Source organism: Octodon degus, unplaced genomic scaffold, assembly GCF_000260255.1.
Source record: "Octodon degus isolate 3935 unplaced genomic scaffold, OctDeg1.0 scaffold00115, whole genome shotgun sequence".
Classification (NCBI taxonomy): Eukaryota; Metazoa; Chordata; class Mammalia; order Rodentia; family Octodontidae; genus Octodon; species Octodon degus.
The window spans coordinates 644,428-657,540 of NW_004524691.1; the positions used below are offsets into that span (position 1 = coordinate 644,428).

The 13,113-nt window shown below is 33.4% G+C and overlaps 1 pseudogene; it reads right to left on the reverse strand.

Moving 5' to 3' along the window:
- Positions 1-12,778: 12,778 nt before the first annotated feature.
- Positions 12,779-12,878, reverse strand: LOC111812173 (annotated as a pseudogene).
- Between the last annotated feature and the right edge of the window lie 235 nt (positions 12,879-13,113).

The following is a 13,113-nucleotide window of genomic DNA, read 5'->3' on the forward strand; positions in this document are numbered from 1 at the left end:
ATTTAATCATTTTGTTCTTTATAATTTTGAATGTTCCATTTTCTAATGAAAAGGACCATTTAGCTATATATTAACTTTTAAATCTCTGATTACATTACTACTTTAGTGTTTTCTTTATTAGATGTTTCAGTATTCCTTCTACATCTGAAACGTCTCACACTCAACTCTGTAGGGGCTTCAAGATAACTTAGCAGACTAAAGTGCCTACTTAGGCAAGCTTGGGCAAACCCAGGGACTGAAGTTCGATCCCAGGCTCCACATGCCATGTGGGCTGAGCTGGCCAGAGTCTGGGAGTAGTGGTGCATGCACCCTGTAACAACCAAATGTATTTAAAAAAAATTGTCTATTTTGATGGCTCTGAATTGTTTGGTCTTTGAAAGGTAATCAAACAGTAAAGAGGATACCTGTTCTCCTTTTTACTTTCTTCTTCACATTGTAGTATTGTTAAGTATCTCTTTCAAAATAAATTTGATTTGAAAGAAGTTGTATCACATGTAGTTATTTATTGAAAAGTTTGTCATCACTTCAGTAATATTCCTCCTAGTTATTTTATGTCTTGAGAGTAGAACGATTTTCAAAATAAATAATTAAGTAATGAAATTTAATTATCCCCAAGTATTCCTTACAAAACTATTTTTGTTCTAAAATTTTTGCTTTAAATTTTGTCCTTAGGTCAAAACTACTAATGACTATATTCAGTCACACAATGCACAGGAAACCTTTTGAATGTTCAGTGTATTTAAAACTAATGATTACTATGGCAAAGATATTTAAAGTTTTCACAGAAATCTTTATCACCTAGCATGCCATAATAGAATGATCCTGTAGAAATCACTGGAACATACAATGATGGAAAAAAAAACATAACCAGTCTGTCAGCACCTAAGCATAAATTCAGTGTTGACTGCTCAGAAGTGAAGGAAGATAGAATCCCATAACAATCACAAGAAGCAACCTGGGGAAAATGCAACCTCTGTGTGAGAGTTATATTTCTATAGCTTCAATTTTCATCACTGAATTTGAATGAGAAGGAAAATATTGATGATATTTTTAGTTTTTGTAGTAATTATTGACACTGTGAGATTCTAAACTATGCTTTATTTGTTCTGTAGAATCTACTTTTTTAAACAAAACTATGCTTTAATTAAAGTTCTCTGCACACAGAAAGATTGTGTCAGATATGTTTGAATTAAAATTCTCAGCACACAGTGTTATTGTGTCAGATATAAGTTAAGATAAAGAGTTTAAAGGTAATTATGGAAAAAATAAATTTAAATGTATAGAATGATAAGTATTTACATAATATTTGCCATATGTCAGTCACTGATCTCAGTACCTCACATAGCTTAAAAAATATGTAATTCTCCAGTGAAGTTCAATGGCTGAGTTTCCTTATGAAGTCTATTTTTCATATGCAAGAAACTAAACATAGACAATAGCTTAAAGTTACAAAAACAGTGATTCAAACCCAAAGAATCTGATCCCATAGTTGTACACATAACCACATGTCTCTTTATGCCCCGTATGGTGTTTTCAAATGCTACACAACAACATTCTGATCTAATATTTTCAGTATAAGTACAGTGAGCCATTTTTCTTGAGTCAATATCAATTTTCTAGATATTTCAGTGAAAATAGATACAATTACTCTAAAGGAAAAAATCACAAAACAGCAAAAAATCATACAGTATAGTTAAAACAAAAGATACCAAATTAAACTCAAATATATTTTTAAGTTACAATCAGGAATTAAATATTTATATAGAACTGAAAAACATTAGCCTATCAAAATATTGAAATGTAATCTTTAGAGGAATAATATCTCCAACCAACAGCAACAATAGCAATAAAACTAAAGACTATGGAAATAAGAGACATGGAAAAGACATTGGAATTAAGGGATATGAAGAAAAAATAATGAAGATGCCAAACAATGTGATTTGTTTAAAGATAAATTTGACTTGTCCGAAAGCACATAGACTCAGTATCAGTTAATCATTGCAAAACATGTATGTTCTAGCAAAGGCCTAATTTTCTAGCAGTTAAAATACATTTTAACACTAATAAGCTTAATCATATTGAGTTAACAGTTATACCAGGACAATAATTCTGTTGTTTACTGTCTCCTTAAGCCTGTTAAAAACAGTGTTGTCAGTTTAAACTACAGAGCTTGTCAAAATTTGCTTTTATTCATGCAAGATAAAGTATTCCACCAGGCATTGACTTAATTTAAAGAATTTTCAAGTATAAATATATGGGGGCTGGTGAGATGGCTCAGTGGTCTAAAGCACCTACTTGGAACAAAGTTAGCAAAGCACAGGGACCACAGTTCAATTCCCCAGCACCACATGCCAGCCAGCCCCGCTCCTGGTGGGCTGAGCTGCCCCCCACACACACACACGCACGCACATGCACACACACACACATAAATAAATAAATTTTAAAAAATAAATATATGAAAGAACTATTTCTTCTGTCTAAGGAAGTTAATTCTCATAGGAACAACACAAAGTCAGCTGGTTTGGAGTGATGAATCCAATCCCAGAAAAATGCTTGGAATGCACAGTAAGTGCTCAACCAATATTTTTTGTATAAATGAATGAATCAATGCATCTGGCCAATATACAGAAAAGCAGGTAGCATGTGCTTTCTTTGAACATAGAATTGGGGTACTCACAATTAATGTGAAATATGAAATATAGGGAAAGACATCTGGTTTTAGGTCTAACATATGTAAGGAGCTTAGAAGTCATGATTCTACCTTAAGAACATATTTCAAGAAAGTTAAATAAATTTTTAAAATGCACAATTTAGTTCAATCTAAGAGGTAAGGTAACAGAGAAAAACATTGCTCCCATTAGGAGACAGGTGGATTCAGAGAATCACACCTTACAAGGCTTTCCTTACAGTTTGACAAACTTGTGGAAAGAAAGCATTTAATTGAAAGTAATCTAGCCTTATTTCTAATCATGAAACAAATGTAGATTCAAGTCCTACTGATAAGTTTGTCCAACCTATGCAGGGTATGGGACCTTAGAGACACTTTTCAATGAAGTTCTCAGTGAAAACATAAGTTGCTTAAAAGATTGAGATATGACTATTTGGCTTTTAAAAATCTTCATCTTTCCATTTTCTGAAATCCTGCATAATCTCTGTTTTCACAGTACTTTGATTTTCTTTGAAAAGATCTTTGACTTCTTTACTTACATTAATTCCAAAGTATTTCATTTTCTGCTGTGCTGTTGTAAAAGATATTGTTTCTCTAATTTCCCTCTCAGTGTGTTTGTTATCTGTTGTAGAGGAATGCTATTGACTTTTGGATACTGACTTTGTATCCTGTGATGCTACTGAATTTGTGTATCAGTTCTAGTAGCTTCTTGGTGGAGATTTTTGGATCTTCCAAGTATCATGTCATTTACAAATAAAAATAGTTAAACTTCTTCTTTACCTATTCTTATTTCTTTTATTTCTCTTTCTTGTCTAATAGCTGTAGCTAATGATACCAGAACTATAATGAATAAGAACTGTGACAGAAGACACCCGTGTCTTGTGCCAGATCTGAGAGTAAAAGATTTCAATTTTTCCTCATTTAGAATTATGTTAGCCATTGAATTGTCATAGATGGCTTTTATCACATTGTACTAGAAGCAATCTATTCCAATTTGCTGTAGGACTTTGAGCATAAATAAATGTTAGACTTTGTCAAAAGTCTTTTCTGCATTAACTGATAGCATGTTTTTTTAGTTTTTGCTCTATCAATACAGTGTATTACATTTATAGATTTATGTATATTGAAACATTCTTGCATCCCTGGGATGAATCCTACTTGGTCATGCTGTATGATATTCTTGATGATTTGCTATATTCTATTTGCTAGGATTTTATTGAGGATTTTTGCATGTATGCTCACGAGGAAGATTAGCCTTTAGTTCTCTTTCTCAGTTGCATCTTTCCCTTGTTTTGGTATCAATATAATACTTACCTCCAGGAATGATTTTGGGAGGATTGCTTCATTTTCAATTTCATTGAAAAGTATGAGTATAGGGATTATATCTTCTGTAAATTTGTTGGAGAATTCAGCTAAGAATCCATCAGGACATGGACTTTTTTTGTTGGTAGGCTTTTTATTACATTTCATATTTCATTGGCTGTTATTGGGTTATTGAGAGTTCTTATATCTTATTGATTCAGTTATCATAATTTGTACCCTTCTAAGAATCTGTCCATTTCTTCTGTGTCTTCTATTTTGTGAGAGTAAAGACTCTCAAAGTACATATTGATAATCTTCTGAATTTCCACTCTGCCTGTGGTAATTACACCCTTTGTATTTCTTATTATTTGTATTTTAATATGTTCTTTCCTGTTTTTGATGAGGTTAGCTAAGGGCTTGTCATTCTTATTCAATCTTTCAAAGAACGAGCTTTTTGATTCATTAATCCTTTCTTCCTGTCTTTGGGCTTTCGATTTGCTTTGCTCTTCCTTTTTCAGATGTTGGAGTTGCAGGATTAGAGTATTTATTTGTTCTTGTTCTGTTTTCCTAACATGTGAGTTCAGAGCTATAAATTTTCATCTAGGAACTGTTTTCATCTCATCCCATGAATTCCCACAGGTTGTGCTTGGATTTTTATTGAATTGTAGATATTGTTCAATTGTTGAATTTCATCTGTGAACTGAAAATTTCTTACCATAGTGATATATATATATATATATATGTTTATGGCAGCAAAATTTGTGATAGCTAAATCTTGGAAAGAGCCAAGATGACCATCGCCTGATGAATGCATGAGAAAGAAGTGGTATTTTTATACAATGGAGTGTTACTCAGCTGTAAAGAATGATAATCTCTAAGCATTTATATGTAAGTGAATGTCACTTGAAGATATACTCATATGTGAAATAAACCAGATCCACATGTGTAAATATCGTATAGTCACCCTAGTTTAAAAACTCAAAAGAAGAAATAAAAAGAGAAAGGTATAACACAATTAAAAAGAAAGGAAGAACCTAGGGAGGAGAGGGCAAGGAGAAAAGCTAGGAAACATGACAGGAACAAGTCATACTTTCATATGCACATGATGGTGAAGACAATGATCCTGAGAATCTTCAGCAGATTTTTGAAACTAGCAGTTAATTGGTAGGATTCTCACCTTGACTAATTATGTATGCTGACACGTGTGAGCTAAGCAACTGCACTGAAGATAGCAATGTGAAATAGCAGGGTCATGCTTGGAATACCTGTCATTCTGGTCTTCTAAATATGTACTGCTTGTAATGTCATACCAATTACCGCCATACTGTCTCTCAAATAAATGTTTGTTTAAAGAAAAAAGAGTAATAAATGAAAACAAAGGACAAGTACAAAAAGTGTCATAGGACTGTCCTGTTGCAATGCTGTATATAGTTAGATTTCTAAATTTCTGTGTAAAAATGTCATTATTTATTCCTATTTCTTAATATTTTTATTTTTTCAAATTTTTTTCTTCATATTCTGTAGGGACTTAAACTTTAACATACCAATATGTGATGGACAATACCTGTTCCATCTTATGTCTAAGATTGTTGATATTCAGACAGACAGTTAGGTTAAGCTCAACTGCCAATGTTCTAGAATAAAAATAATAAGCTTCTCTCATAGAGGGTTATCAACCGAAGCTTGCAGGCCAAAAATTATAGTAAAGGAAGAGCTGCAAGGAAAGCCAATATTATGGCCTTAGCCATTCAAGGAAAGTGAGGACTCAGGACATAGGAGAACATATACTCTAGCATCCTGTAACTCAATTATGTCCCAAATTATATGATCAAGAAGAATATGGGGCCACGGAGGAGTCATCGATGATGTAGAGTGTGCCTAAGGAGAGTTACATGGAGAGAAAACATTCTCTCAGGCTTTTACAGAGAGCAAATTGGTCAAACAATGGCCGTGACTCATCCACATGGCTGACACTGACAAAAGAAATACAAAGTGCAGTATAGGGTTTCAGGATAAATCCTGAGGGCATTTAACTGACCTTGTCAGATATAAAAGTTACACTACTTTTTACACAGGTCTTGCTTTATCTTAGTCTTAATCATACAGCAGAAAAGTATGAAAATGAAATATAAAAAGTAAAGCCATATTAATATGCTGAGTTGTAAAAGGCTCAGGTCAACAACTTCTGACATTTCCAGTCCTACTGAAAACCCACCACTAGTATGGACTACTAGGCTATAATGGAATATTTTGCTGAATTCATGCACCTACAATATTTAAATGACAATGGAATATCCTTCTCTGACAAAACTGAACAAAAAAAGGGATACAAATGAAGGACCATTTTGTATCTGTATATTCAAATTAGTTGGGAGAGTTATGCAGCTACTTTCTCTTAACTCAATTAATAGAACAATTTATTCTAATAGTGTTTGTGGACAGGAAATCATGTCTGCATCTTGTACTATGAATAACCACTGAGAAGTGTTATGTAACCACTACACATATAACAATGTTATGTAACAATGTGCCACACATTAATTATGGAAACTGACCTGTTAATCAGTGTTGAAACTGTCTAATTGCTATTTGTTTCTCAATAAAATTAAGATAAATCTAATAATTATGGGAGCAACAGTAATAATGAAATATCAAAAACCTAACAAAAATAAGAAAATGAAAATCTTCATCTTTTCTCATACCATGTTAAGCTTTAAATTTACTACAATCTTTTTGGACTACTACATCATGTCTATCATTTGTGTCAGTTAAATCTTGTCAGTTATACTGAATTAAGAGAATCCATCTTAAGTGACTAGATAATGGAAGCACTATTCTCTTCCAAAGTCAACCCACTGAGGTTCCTAATGACAGTGCCATTAGAGAAGAGCTGTAGCTGTATGTTGCTGTGTCTAGGGAAAGTGTCACTCTCTCTGATGCTCTTCCCCTGGGCTTGACTTCTGGCTTCCATGAAGGCAGTCACTTTCATTTTCTAAATCTTATTTTCATGATGTTTCTGTCTTGGAATTAGATGGTTATGGACTGAAATCCCTGAAATTGTGAGTCATATAAAACCTCTCCTATTTTACATTGCCAGTATAAGGTAATTAGTTCCAACATTGGGAAATATAATACATAACCCAAAAATTGCAAGGCATACTGAGATAAAGGAACAAATTGTAACAAAGAATTTAGAGAGATTTAATAAGACTCAGATCACATATTGGCACAGAAGTTATAGTTCTTTAAATTTATGATTAATAAGCAAAGGGTACGAAAAACTAGATAGCATTTAAGAAGAGAGGAATAATGTAAGTAGATACACAATGATTTTAAGAGAAATAAAAGTACTAGATATCAACAGCATTGTAACAAGATTATGGAATGATTTTCATGGAAGCAGTAGATTGTATGGAACTGTAAGTTTGAGGTCATACCAAAAGAAATCTCAGGGGCTGGGGAGATGGCTCAGTAGAATAAGCGCTCGCCTAGCAAGTGCCAGGCCCTGAGTTCAATCCCTAGTTCCAAAAAATAAAAAATAAAAAAAAAGGAAAAGAAATTTCAAAAATGAAAATAAAGAGGAAAACTCTCAAAACTCTACACAATTTAAGGTCAAAGACACAAAGAATAGAAGCAGGTCAGTGGGACTACCCCCTTTTACATATAATTCCATTTTATTTCATCTTCTTTTATCTTCCTTTCTTTTTTTTCTTTTTTTCTTGTTCTAATCCCATCCCCCAAACTAGAGATCAAGTTTAGATAATCCCTTGAATACTCCTTGAATCTTTCTTTGCTACCACCTTCTCTAGTTTCCTAAACCTTATGGACTATCTTTGTCCTCCAGCTTTGCTTGTACTTCATTTCCAGTTATCATTATCTTGCACATCAACCTCCCCAAGTTTCCACACTACAAGGTAGATATACTCTACTGGAGGAAATACTTTGCATATAAACTCATAAGTTATGATTTGTCCTGTTCTATAACTATAGACTTTGCTTTTAGGTTCTAATGTACAAAATCAATAGTTATCTCAGATTATCATATTCTATATTGCACCTGATGGTATTTTTCTTGCTAAATGTACTACTTTACCTAGGATGCTGTGTTTGTTGTAATCAGTTGTTCTCTTTTCTATAACAACACTAGGAATCTCTAGGTTAACAACTTCACCACAGCTCTATCAAAAGGATGGGACTAAGCAAAACATATGTTAATAATGCAATCTTAATCAATTGGCAAGATAGGATCCTGGCACAGACACAAAACCAGCAATCTCCTACAAACGGAAGGCATTCTTGAAGATCATATTGTTTCCTAGAGAGGCCTTGATACTAGTATCATAACTACTTACTACAAAAACTTACAAGAATCATCACAGAAAAGAAATTTTAAAAAATTTTGAAATAAAATGACAAGATAAAAAAGCATAATATAATCTCAGACCTTCAGCCCACCCAGAAGAAGTCTAGGAGATGTTGACATAGAAAGAATTTGGGAGACACACATCTGAAATTTCTGAAATGATAGCAACTGATGTAAAGCAACAACTCTATGACTTTATAGAACAAATCAGTTCACAAAAGATCACTCAGGTAAAAAATAAACGAGGACCATAATAAAAGAACTGCTCCATATATTAAAAGAAGGCATAGGTAGAAGAAGAAGAAGAAGAAGAAGAAGAAGAAGAAGAAGAAGAAGAAGAAGAAGAAGAAGAAGAAGAAGAAGAAGAAAACGTTAAGTGAACAATATATGAAAGAATTAGAATGTATGATCCAGATTCAAAGAGCTACCTAGCAAATAAAAATTTCCTTGAAACTGGCAAAACGTCTTGAATGAAACTGAAGATTCACTTTCAGACTTTCAAGACATGATTGCAGTTAATGATCATTAAATGAAAGATATCTTAAAAATAAGCAGTAACCAGGAAAAACTGATTCAACAGCTACAAGATGAAGCAAAGAAAAATGATATGATTAATAGGTATCAGTGAAAAAGCAAGCAATACAAATGGCATAAAAAGACTTTTTGCAGAAATAGTAACAAAATATTTTCCAAGCATGAAAACAGAATCTGTCAACTGACATAGAGAAACTCAGGCCAACAGACTTACAAACAACCATGATCAAAATTAATCTACACACAGAAATATAATAAGCAAGATCTCAGAACCTGAAGATATGAAGATATATATATATATATATATATATAGAGAGAGAGAGAGAGAGAGAGAGAGAGAGAGAGAGAGAGGAGGTACAGATCACCTATAAAGGAAAACTCATTAGAATCTAGGTAGACTTCTAAACACAAACCTCAAATCACAGAAAGATTAAAACAAAGGATTTCAAATCCTGAAAGAAAAAATGTCCAACACAGGTGACTTACCCTACAAAATTATCTTACAAAATTAATGGAGAAGTGAGATACTTTCATGACAAAATAAATAAATAAATAAAGTCATGACACCAAACCAACCTTAGAAAGAGTAATGAAAGACATTCTAGAAAGTCATAAAAATGACAACAATTCCAAGAAACAGAAGACAGAGAAAGCTATAAAACAAAAGAGGGGAAAGCAGTGAACCAATAGCACGATAATAATATGACAAAGATAAGCCAAAATATCAATTATAACCAGTGATGTAAGTGGGCTCAAATTACCAATCAAAAGAAATATATTGGCGGAATAGATCATGAAACAAGAACCAACCATATGCCGTATATAATAAAAACATAATTCAAAATGAAAATCATAGGCCTAAAATCAAAGGATGGAAAAAAACACTTCATGCAACAGGAACCCAGAAAAAAGACAGGGTAGCTATTTTCTTGCAGACATGTGAACTTAAAATGAAGAATTCTCAAAAGAAAAAAAGGATGCTATACACTTGCTAGAGGATAAACTCAAGAGGAAGTGATAACAATCACCAATATAGGAGCAGTGAACTATATGACAAATATTAATAGATAGAATAATTAATAAGCAATAAAACAATTGTAATGAAGAACCATAATACTCTACTATCATAAAGACATAGATTAGTTAAAAAAAATAATCAAGGAAATAATAGAACTGAACCCAACCTGTGAACAAATGGACTCAGTAGACATTTACAGAATGTTCCAATAAAGAACACCAGGATACACTTTTTTTTTTCTCAGACACACATAGGACATTCCCTAAAATGGACCACATGCTAGCTCAGAGAACATGCTTAAGTAAATACAATAGAATTGAATTATCTCATGCATACTATCTGACCATAGTGCTATGAATTTGGAAATTATTGAGAAAGAAATCATAAAAATGGCATAAATACATAAAAATTAAATAACAACTTCCTGAAAAAACAATGAACTTCAAATGAAGTTGAAGAAGTAATTAGAAAATATCTGCAATAAAACAAAAAATACAAAATGACTTACAAGAACCTGTGGAGCACAATGAAAGCAATCCTCGGGGAAACTTATACTGATGAATTTTCACATTAGGAAAACAGAACCAGCACAAATAAGCAAGCTAATGTTCTACCTCAATCTTCTAAAAAAGGAAGATCAAATCAAGCCCAAAGCCCATTGAAGGGAGAAAATTATAAATATTAGAGTCAAAATTAATGTAATTGAGACTAATGAAAAAACTAAGAATTAAATAATTAAAGAGTTGATTTTTTTTGATAAATTATCCCCTTTCCAACCCAAGTCCAGCCCCTTTTCAGCCAGAGCCCAGTACCTGTGCATGTGTGGGATCTTCAGCACTCCTCAGCACTCCTCAGATACTTTTCCAGCAAGAGTCCAGGCCCAGCATGTATGGGACTATCCTCCCACTTGCCTGAACCTCCTCATGAGACAGGCATGGTGTAGAACCCTGCACTAGAAATCCCTGCAGAGAGGCTAGGGGTCAGACTCACCTAGCTAATCCAGGAAGTGAACATCTTGACAAAGGGTAACAGTGGGTTCACTTCCACAGGCTACAGCAGGAATAAAGTGACCACACCAGCCAGACCCAAGCCAGGCACATCTGGATGAGTTCAAATGTGGGAGAATCTTTTCCTCTGTTGGTTGAGAGAAGGGGTAATAGGTAACCGAGGTGACAAAGTCTGCCTGGAAGACCCCATGTACATCAAGGGGAGGTGATCAGACAAAACTCAGGGGAACTAATTTAAATACAAATTCCTAATTTAATATCTGCTTAGCGACACAGACATAGTGTTTGCTCTTATGGTATTACTTACAAAAGTTTTTCAAGTGCTAAACATTGCTACCCAATATTACTGTTCCTAATTGTAGTTATGTAAATACAAAACTGTAATGGGCTTAACCATATAATCTCTCCAGGGTAATAGTGTCGATTGGTGCTAGACTAATAACTGCACCAAAGTTCAGAGGATAGTGCTGTACAAAATGACAAAGAATAGAAGCAACATGCATTCTCAGGCCCCAAACTCACCCACAACAAATGCAGGAGACACTAGCGTAGAAGAAATTGGAAATCACACATCTTAAATCTCTGAATTAAGTGTCTGAAATAAAGAAAGAACTGAAGAAAGGTACAGAGGAAATCAAATCAGAAATAATCTTGAAGTAAAAAAAGAAATGATAACCACAATGAAAGAATTGATGAATATTTATCAAGAAGACACTGATAAAAATATAGGAGAATAGAAAAATGATGGAATCCTTGAATGAGCAATATAGAAAAAAAAATAGAATGCATGAAGCAGATTCAAACAGATATACAGGAATTTAAACCTCAATCACAAGCTGGCAAAATTGCTTGAATAGAAGTGAAAGCAGAGTTTCAGATTACGAAAACAACATTGAAACAAGTGAAAAGTAAGAAAAGATCTCTTAAAAACAACTAGAATGCTTGCCTGGAAAGTCCTGAGTTAAAAAAAACAAAAAACAAAAAACTAGGATGCAGGAAAACATAACTCAACATCTAAAACACAATGCAAACATGAACAGCAAAAGACTAATAGGCATCAATGACAAAGCAGCTGATACAAATGATATAATAAGAGTAGGGACAGAAGAAATAATAGAAAACTACCAAAATATGGGGAAACAATCTGATGTTTAGTTAATCAAAGCATACAGGACTCCAAATAACTTTAAATTAATTAAAAACACACTCAGCCATGTAGCAGTCAAGATCCCAGAAGTACAGCACAAGAACAAAGCAGCAAAAGCCACTAAAGAAAAGAAATAGACCACATTTAAAGGAAAACCCATCAGAATAATGGTAGAATTCTCTTCACAAACCATTAAGTCAAGAACACCATGGAGCAAAGTACTTCAAGTTCTCCAAGAAAACAAATTCTAGCCCAGAATGCTATACCCTTCAAAACTCTCTTTCAAGTTTGATGGAGAAGTGAAATACTTCTACTAAAAACAACAAGTAAAGAATTTCATGATGACAAAGCCAACCCTACACAGACTACTGAAACATATTCTAGAGAGGGATTAAAATGACCACAACTCCATGAATGAAAACATAGTAAACCCACCAAATAGAGAAAACAGTAAAAAACAAGAGAAAAAGAGGTATACAATAACAGGGAAATAACATGACAATCATAAGTTAATGCATCTCAATTATAACCATAAATGTAAATGAACTCAATTCACCAATTTAAAGAAATAGACTGGCACAGTGGATTAGGAAGCACAGTCCAACAATATACTATATACAAGAAATACACTTAATTCATAAAGAAATTCATAAGCTGAAAGTCAAAGGATTGAAAATAATCCTACATGACTGAGCACCTCCAAAAATGCAGTGTTATCAATCCTGTTGACAGATAGTCCAAATTTTTTTAAAAAAACATTTGTATGTCATCCATGTGCAGGAGCCATGCTAATATTCTCTGTATCATTCCACTTTTAAATATGTTCTGTCAAAGTGAACACATGACAGTGTGAGCTTCAAACCAAGAATGATCAAATGAAATGAAGGCCATTACATACTGGCTATGGGAAAAATACAAGAGAAAGAGGTAACACTCCTAAATATGTATGCACCAAACGTGGAAGCACTGAACTACCTAAGAGAAATCTTAATGGAAAGGAAAAATCTAATTTCAAATATCACAATCTTAACAGGAGAACTTAACATCTCTGTATCTCAAAACTATAGGGCAAGT